This window comes from Panulirus ornatus, chromosome 20, assembly GCF_036320965.1.
Source record: "Panulirus ornatus isolate Po-2019 chromosome 20, ASM3632096v1, whole genome shotgun sequence".
NCBI lineage: Eukaryota > Metazoa > Arthropoda > Malacostraca > Decapoda > Palinuridae > Panulirus > Panulirus ornatus.
Genome location: NC_092243.1, coordinates 57389470 through 57397998, shown reverse-complemented (window position 1 = coordinate 57397998; position 8529 = coordinate 57389470). Strand labels below are relative to the sequence as shown.

Sequence of the window (8529 nt, the reverse complement as noted above, 5' to 3'; positions counted from 1 at the left end):
CACATCATCAGGGGAGACACAAGAGAGGAATATAACAGTCAGTTGATATACATCGAAGAGACGAAGCTAGGACGCCATTTGGTAAACATGTGATTGTCCAAATGGCGTCCTATATATATATATATTTGATGCATCATTGTAGTAATTACTTCAGACCACTATGAAGGTTTTTAAACTGAGAGAAAAGAATCGAATATTAGCTGGAAAGAAGCAATAATTAAACGATTCCTCTCTTTTACAGGTGGGTGTCGCCAGCTGTGTAACGAGCCTTCCAGGTGGTGCGCGGTGGCTGTCGCGTGTTGCAGATGGTGCTGGATCTCTTCAGGTGGGATATTTCATTATTTTGTCGCATTTTTTCTTTATTGTCAAGCTGTGGGCATTCATCTACTAGTGATCTTGCTGATAATGACTGGATTAATTGTGATGGCTGAGTGTGTGTGTTTGTAATTACCTGTTTGTAAATATATGTTTGTAGTGTATGGGGAGGAGTTTTATTCTCGTGGGGCCTCAACTCTTGAACGTGTGTGTGTGTGTGTGTGTGTGTGTGTGTGTGTGTGTGTGTGATAAATGAGGTGGTTGGGGAGGTGGCGTTAGGAGGGGTGTTTGTGAGAAATGAGGTGAGAGGTTGTGAGTAAGAGTTTGAGGAAGAAATGAAACCATTGTGGAGGGTAAGGGGAAGGATTTGCATAGCAGTCCTTTAGAGCACGACTGCACGACCCGTTGGTTGATGACCTGACCTGACCTGACCCAAGTAAGGTTCTGGTCAAGTGACCCGACCATCATTCCCAAAGGTCAAGGGTTGGTCCATTGTATTCAGGGGTCGTGCCGTTGTATTGAACGGTTGTGACGTTGTATTCCAGGGTCGTACCGTTGTGCTGAGGGCGTCTATACAGTAATCTATGAGGGCTTCGTTCTCTCACATTAAGTCGATCGAACTGAGTGTAGAAGTTAGCTCATGATATCGAAGTGGCCGTGGCAGAGTTGATGTGAGTGTGGATAATCTCTCTTAGTCTTCTGGAGCCAACACCTTACAGGTTAGGGAAGGCTGAAGAGGTTGCCCAAGTGTCGGGTGTGATATCGTCTTCGGCGTTGGCACACTCGTCGACGTTGGCCTTGATGTTGGCGTTGGCGTCGATGTTGGCGTCGGCGTTGGCGTCGATGTTGGCGTTGGCACTGATGGAGTTGACGTTGTATTCCGCGTTGGCGTTGTTGGCCTCGGTGGCATTGGGTATCTCTCTCTCTCTCTCTCTCTCTCTCTCTCTCTCTCTCTCTCTCTCTCTCTCTCGCTCGCTCGCGTTGTTTAAGGGAAATAGTAAAGTTGTGAAGTGGTCTTCCTCGGGCATCTCATGCGTGTATGTTCACAATATGTCAGATGTGATTTACAATATGATACATAACGATACGTCCTGCCTCAGAAAACAAGCAAACCAACATTGCTATTGTTGTGTGTTCGTGTATGATTGACGAGACTCGAACCGGTGTACCCAGAATAATGAGGGTGATGATAATGAGGCGTTGGAGCTCACCTTTCCAACTGGTGGTGGTGCACGTTGTAAGCTGCTGCCGCTGTTGCCAGTCATGTGAGCGGTGGAGGAAGACAGACTCCTACATGCATACGGCAGTTTCTCATTCTCCACCAGACGTTTGATGTATTTAGGCGGGGCCGAGGTAGGTGTGTGTGTGTGTGTGTGTGTGTGTGTGTGTGTGTGTGTGTGTGTGTGTGTGTGTCATTTTCCTCAGCGAAGCCTCAAGATGATTGACGCCCATGAGATGAGAACTCGATTATTCTTTAGCTCTCTCATAACCTCTCCATTCTCTTAAGTTACTCTCCTCACTATCTGTCGCCTCTCCTTCCCTATATGCTAACCCTGCCTCCCACTTTCTCCCTCATAACCTCATCACTCAGTCGATCTCTCCACCCTGCTCTCATGTTGTTATTCTCATTTTCTTTCAGTTCAGCGTTCCACATCTTTGGTCACTTTAATCTCTTTCGTCTTCAGTCTCTCACGTCGTAAGTCTCTCTCTCTCTCTCTCTGTCTCTGTCTGGGCCCCCTGCTCCCTCCCCCACCTTCCCGTGTCCTGGGCAGCGTCAGAAACAGCGGATAATGAAGTATTATGAAAATACGTGAGTTTCTCCCACTCGGAACTGAGATTAAATATTGATTTCACATAATTCGGAGAAGGAGTGGACCCCCCCTTCCCCCTCCCCCTCCAAAGGCTCTGTCTCTCTTTCTCCCAGCCTGTCTCTTTGTCCGTCTCCCTGTCCGTCCGTCTGTCTGCTAGTCTGTCTGTTTTATGGTGATGTCTATGAGTTTTTTACGGGAAGGGAGGGATGAGGGGGGAACTGTATGTCTTTTTTTATCTGGTCTGTAGGGAAGGTATTTGGCTGAGATTTGTTTTTTTTTTTCAGTTTCTGTTCAGATTGATTAAACTGTGCCATTTTGATGGCGTGTGTGTGTGAACGTGTGTGCGCGCGCGTGTATGTGTGTGTGTGTATGTGTGTATGTGCGTGTGAGGGGGGCGGGGTTGCATTGATATCTTTTTTTCCTCTGAGTTTCCCTTTGTTTATTTTTGCGATCATTCGTGCCGAGTGGGGACCGAAATTGCTGTTGAGAAAGATGGTCCGCATTATGTCGTTTTCGTCCATTCGTCTCGACACATTCGTTGTGTTGGGGCGTCATGCTGCGGGGCCCGTGTCGTGCCAGGAGAGTCGTGGACGTGCACGGGAGGGGGAAGCCGTGGGTGCTACCTCCCTGGGTAATGATGTAACTTGTGTCTAGTTGATACAGTGACCTGGAGCTTGGAGTCCATCCGTCCGCTAGCTTGATCGCGATGATGCGAGCCATTGAGCACGACGGTACGACCATTGAGCACGACGCTACGACCATTGAACACGACGCTACGACCATTGAGCACGACGCTACGACCATTGAGCATGACGGTACGACCATTGAGCACGACGCTACGACCATTAAACACGACGCTACGACCATTGAGCACGACGCTACGACCATTGAGCACGACGCTTCGACCATTGAACGCGACGGTACGACCATTGAGCACGACGGTACGTGCAACTGATGACGACGATGCGACTCTTGAACACGATGGTGCGATCGTAAGTTGAGCGCGACGAATGCGACCCTTGAGCACGACTTCCGACCAAATCCTGAAGGGTTCCAGGTCAAGGCCACGCCGCCATGCTCCCCATGGGTCGTACCGTCGTGCCCCAGGGGTTGTGGATCGTGTTGGGGGACGAAATGTATGAGCGAGTTCTGCCATCTGTGCTTTTATCATCAGGGGTCACCACGCCGGCTGTGTGTCAGTGTCGGGACTGTTGAAGCAATTATGACCCTTAACATATAAGTGCGTATCTTGACGAAGCTCGCGGGGGAGGGACCAGCACTATCCACCACCCAGTTTGTTCAGGTCACACCTCGGGGGAGTTCACAGGTCTTGTTCAGGTCAGACCTGGGAGAGGTCCGAGTTGTGTTCAGGTTAGACCTGGGAGAGGTCAGAGTTGTGTTCAGGTCAGACCTGGGAGAGGTCAGAGTTGTGTTCAGGTCAGACCTGGGAGAAGTCAGAGTTGTGTTCTGGTTAGACCTGGGAGAGGTCAGAGTTGTGTTCAGGTCAGACCTGGGAGAAGTCAGAGTTGTGTTCTGGTTAGACCTGGGAGAGGTCAGAGTTGTGTTCAGGTCAGACCTGGGAGAAGTCAGAGTTGTGTTCTGGTTAGACCTGGGAGAGGTCAGAGTTGTGTTCAGGTCAGACCTGGGAGAAGTCAGAGTTGTGTTCTGGTTAGACCTGGGAGAGGTCAGAGTTGTGTTCACGTTAGACTTTTGGGAAGTTCAGGATTTTGTTCAGATCTGGGGGAGGTCAGGGTCCTGTTCAAGTCTGACCTCGGGGTAGTTCCGGGTCGTGTTCAGGTCAGACATCAGAGGGGGGGTCGGGGGTTCTGAAACTTTCATAACAGACATACTTTTCGTTTTAGAAGGTTTTACTTTACCGCCATCACCTCAAGATTCTTGTGACAAATCCCTCAGTGAAATGTCTATAATTTCTGGGTATACCTCCAACATATCTTGTATGATTTTAGAATTGGGTTTAGTCGGTCGTAGGCTTTAGGGTCAGGGATCAGTTCCGTGAAGCATTTCTTCCCATTCCAGTAATAGCGATCAATAAGATACACACACGCCTTTTGCTGTTTGTTTATTTCCACATCCCTGAAAGGATGTTTTGTAAGAGTTTCAAATTGTGTTGACTTTATGGTCGTATGTCTTTTGTGGGTTTTAGATTATCTTCAAGATGTGATCAATAATGATAGATGAAGTATAGAACGCCTCGGTGGAGTTGTTCAACTCTGAAAAGAATGTAAGCAGAAAATTGTTGTTTAGTTTCTGTATGTGTGAAGACGGTTGAAACTTATGTGTTAAAGTGCAGACATTTCAACGTATTATGGACAGGGTTCCTATTCTTTTGAGACTATATATATATATATATATATATATATATTATATATATATATATATATATATATATATATGTATACATATGTAATATCTGACTCTGCTCATTGGTTACACAGCTAGTAAAAGTCACATTTGGTGAGGCTACATCACTAGGAGTAGAGTCACGCTAAAGAACTTCTTACTCTAAAGGAATCTATATTTCTTTGCTGCTGGAAGTAGTGCAGCCGTGGGCAGTAGGAGCCTATGAGAAGGTCCTGGATAACACCAAGACTCTTTCATGAAAAATGGTCTTGGGATATATATTTTTTTTTTTTTTTTTAAACTATTCGCCATTTCCCGCATTAGCGAGGTAGCGCTAAGAACAGAGGACTGGGCCTTTTTTGGAATATATATATATATTTGGGATATATATATATATATATATATATATATATATATATATATATATATATATATATATATATATATATAACGTAAGGGTGAGAGAGATGTGTGGAAATAAAAAGAGCGTGGTTGAGAGAGCAGAAGAGGGTGTTTTGAAATGGTTTGGGCACATGGAGAGAATGAGTGAGGAAAGATTGACCAAGAGGATTTATGTGTCTGAGGTGGAGGGAACGAGGAGAAGTGGGAGACCAAATTGAAGGTGGAAAGATGGAGTGAAAAAGATTTTGTGTGATCGGGGCCTGAACATGCAGGAGGGTGAAAGGAGGGCAAGGAATAGAGTGAATTGGATCGATGTGGTATACCGGGGTTGACGTGCTGTCAGTGGGTTGAATCAGGGCATGTGAAGCGTCTGGGGTAAACCATGGAAAGCTGTGTAGGTATGTATATTTGCGTGTGTGGACGTATGTATATCCATGTGTATGGGGGTGGGTTGAGCCATTTCTTTCGTCTGTTTCCTTGCGCTACCTCGTAAACGCGGGAGACAGCGGCAAAAAAGAAAAAAAAATATTATATATATATATATATATATATATATATATATATATATATATATATATATATATATATATATATATATATATATATATAATAGACAAGGTATAGGTAAAGTTAACTTTATGAGGACAACTGCACGACCCATGGGTATGAAACCTTGACCTTAGACCTTACCCTTAATGGTCGTACCGTTGTGCTCAATGGTCTTAATCATCGCGGTCCAGAGTCGCACCGCCGTCCGTATGAGGGCGAGTGTTATCTTCATCCCTACCTCTTGACCTTTCCTCACCTGTGTGTGTGTGTGTGTGTGTGTGTGTGTGTGTGTGAAGGGGGGTGGGGTGGGATATTTATCAGAAGGCCCAATCCATCACGTCCTTGTGTCAACAAAGGTGACCATCCATCATCTCGCGTCACGTACAAGTGCCCTGACCATCACGAGGCCGAGTGGCCTCGACAGGTGAACAGGTTGGGGCCGTGCCGATCCATTTACCCCTCTGGTTAACACCTGGTCCAGGTCGCCCCACCACACCCTCCACCGGTGGTCCGTGCTGACCTGTGTGGTACGCTGGGAAGGACAGTTGAATCACGAGTACTTTGGGAAAGCCAGATAACAGAAGACCTGATGGTCCATGACGAGGTTATTTGCTGCAGGACAGTACATGGGAAAGCCAGATGACAGAAGACCTGATGGTCTATGACGAGGTTATCTGCTGGAGGACAGTACATGAGAAAACCAGATAACGGAAGACCTGATGGTCCGTGACGAGGTTATCTGCTGGAGGAAAATACATGGGAAAGTAAGATAACAGAAGACCTGATGGTCTATGGAGGATAAAGGTCTATTCTCTAATGGATGGCGTTTGAAAGTGATTGTGTTGGAGGAAGTAAAGGGTGAGACTGTAAACAGTTGGGTGTGGCAAATCGTAGAAAGTGGCATGGGGGAGGTTGACCAAGGTCCCAGGTAGTGAAACCTCCAGACACGAGGTGGGATGGTGAGGCCACAGCCCCAGGCTTTGTTGTGAAGCCCTGGAGTACGACGACGTGAAGCTTTGAACACGATGACTCGACCTTTGAGTACGACGACGTAACCCCCTGGAGGACGACGATTTGAAGCCTGGAGCTCGATGACTCGACCCTTGAGTACGACGACGTAACCCCCTGGAGGACGACGATTTGAAGCCTAGAGCTCGATGACTCGACGACTTAACCCTTGAGTGTGATGACTTGCTCCTTGCACTCGACGGTTGTCATCGTACCGAACGGCTGACGTCATCGTACTCGCCTTCTTAAGGGGTTGAGTTGTCGTATTCACACCGTGCTGAAGGGGTTAAACTTCTTCATTCCTGTGAGGTCGCAACACAGCGGAAAGTACGCCTCCCACTGCATCACTTATACATAGTGGTGTGAGGTCACATCACAACACATCTAGTGTCTTAAATGGTTCATATTATGAGTGGTGTGAGGTCACAACACATCTAGTGTCTTAAATGGTTCATATTATGAGTGGTGTGAGGTCACAACACATCTGATGTCCTAAATGGTTCATATTATGAGTGGCGTGAGGTCACAACACATCTAGTAGTGTCCTGAGGTCGCAATACAACACGTCTGGTGTCTTAATGGTCCATATTGTGAGTGGTGTGTGGTCACATGGGAGAGAGCGTTTTCCTCAATACACGTCTTTTATTTAGAACTCATCTTTTTTTTTATACAGCTGTTGTTTTTGTTGTATTCTGCTCGTAAGGTCTGAGGGTCCACCTGACGCAGTACTCTTGCCTTATGACGGGCCGCTCTCTGGTGTCGTAATCTCTTGTCAGCTGATAGGAATAGATGAGAAAATTTTGTTGGTTTTAAGGACATGAGACCTGAAGCTTTTTGTTGTCTTGGTTCACAACGGAGGAAGTTTTGTTAGTGTGTGTGATTACTGTGTGTGTGTTACGAGGAGATGATTTTGCACTCGTGTTGCCCCGTCTCTTACCCTTGTATATATGTACCATGTCTTTTATGTACGTATGTATGTACACACACACACACACACACACACACACACACACACACACACACACACACACACCTAAGCCAAGTACCCATTTCTCGACCAGCTCCGAGGATATGATGAACACCTGGGATTGGCTGTAGGCCAACTGCCGCACCCAGGTTTCGAACCCATGCCGGCCCTGTGCTGATTCATGGTCATTAAAACTAAACACTACATCACAGAAGCCTTGTGTGTGTGTGTGTGTGTGTGTGTGTGTGTTTCATGTTTGGAATAGCAAAGAAATGCATCTACCTGCTCGCCACGTTGCCCAGGATGAGTACATTGCTAACCCACAGGGAACGTGATGGTCTGCAGTACCACAAGGTAACAAACTTCCACCACGACGTAATAAATTTACACCACAAGGTAGCACATTTACAGCACAAGGTAGCATATTTACACCAGAAGGTAACAAACTTGCACCACGAGGTAACAAATGTACACCACAAGGTAGCATATTTACACCAGAAGGTAACGCATTTACACCACAAAATAGCATATTTACACCACAAGGTAACAAATTTACACCAGAAGGTAACGCATTTACACCTGAAGGTAACAAACTTTTACCACAAGATAACACGTGTACACCACAAAGTAACACATTTACATCACAGTGTAGCACTTGTACAACACAGGGTAGCACATTTACACCATAAGGTAACAAACGTACACCAGAAGGTAACACATTTACACCACAGGGTAGCACTTTTACACCACAAGGTAACAAACTTACACCAGAAGGTAACACATTTGCACCAGAAGGTAGCACATTTACCTGGGGTAGGTGTGGTACCATGGGTGTGAGGGTGGCAGCACCTGCAGCAGGTATCGGCCGAGCTGTATACCTTGCTGCTGCTCTCATGATCCGTGAGACTGTTATTGTTATAGACAGGTTTGTTTTTGTTCGTGCGTCGTGGTGGTAGTGTTTATGGTGTTCCCCAGGTGGTGGTGTTTGGGGCCTTCTTTCTTTTTTTTGTCCCTATTGATGCTCACTGTATCTTCTTCCATAAAAATTTTTTTGATTTTTTTTTTGACTTTTTTTTTTTTAGTTGGTATTGTCCTTGTATGCCGTCAGTATTGTGT

General features: G+C 46.1%; 1 protein-coding gene across 1 annotated transcript in view; it reads left to right on the top strand.

Moving 5' to 3' along the window:
* The first annotated feature begins 304 nt into the window (after nt 1–304).
* LOC139756034 (discoidin domain-containing receptor 2-like) overlaps nt 305–8529 on the top strand; it is a 1074315-nt gene continuing 1066090 nt past the window's right edge. The window contains exon 1 of the mRNA XM_071674983.1: nt 305–325. The gene's annotated coding sequence lies outside the window, so the exon portion shown is untranslated. The remainder of the gene's footprint in view (nt 326–8529) is intronic.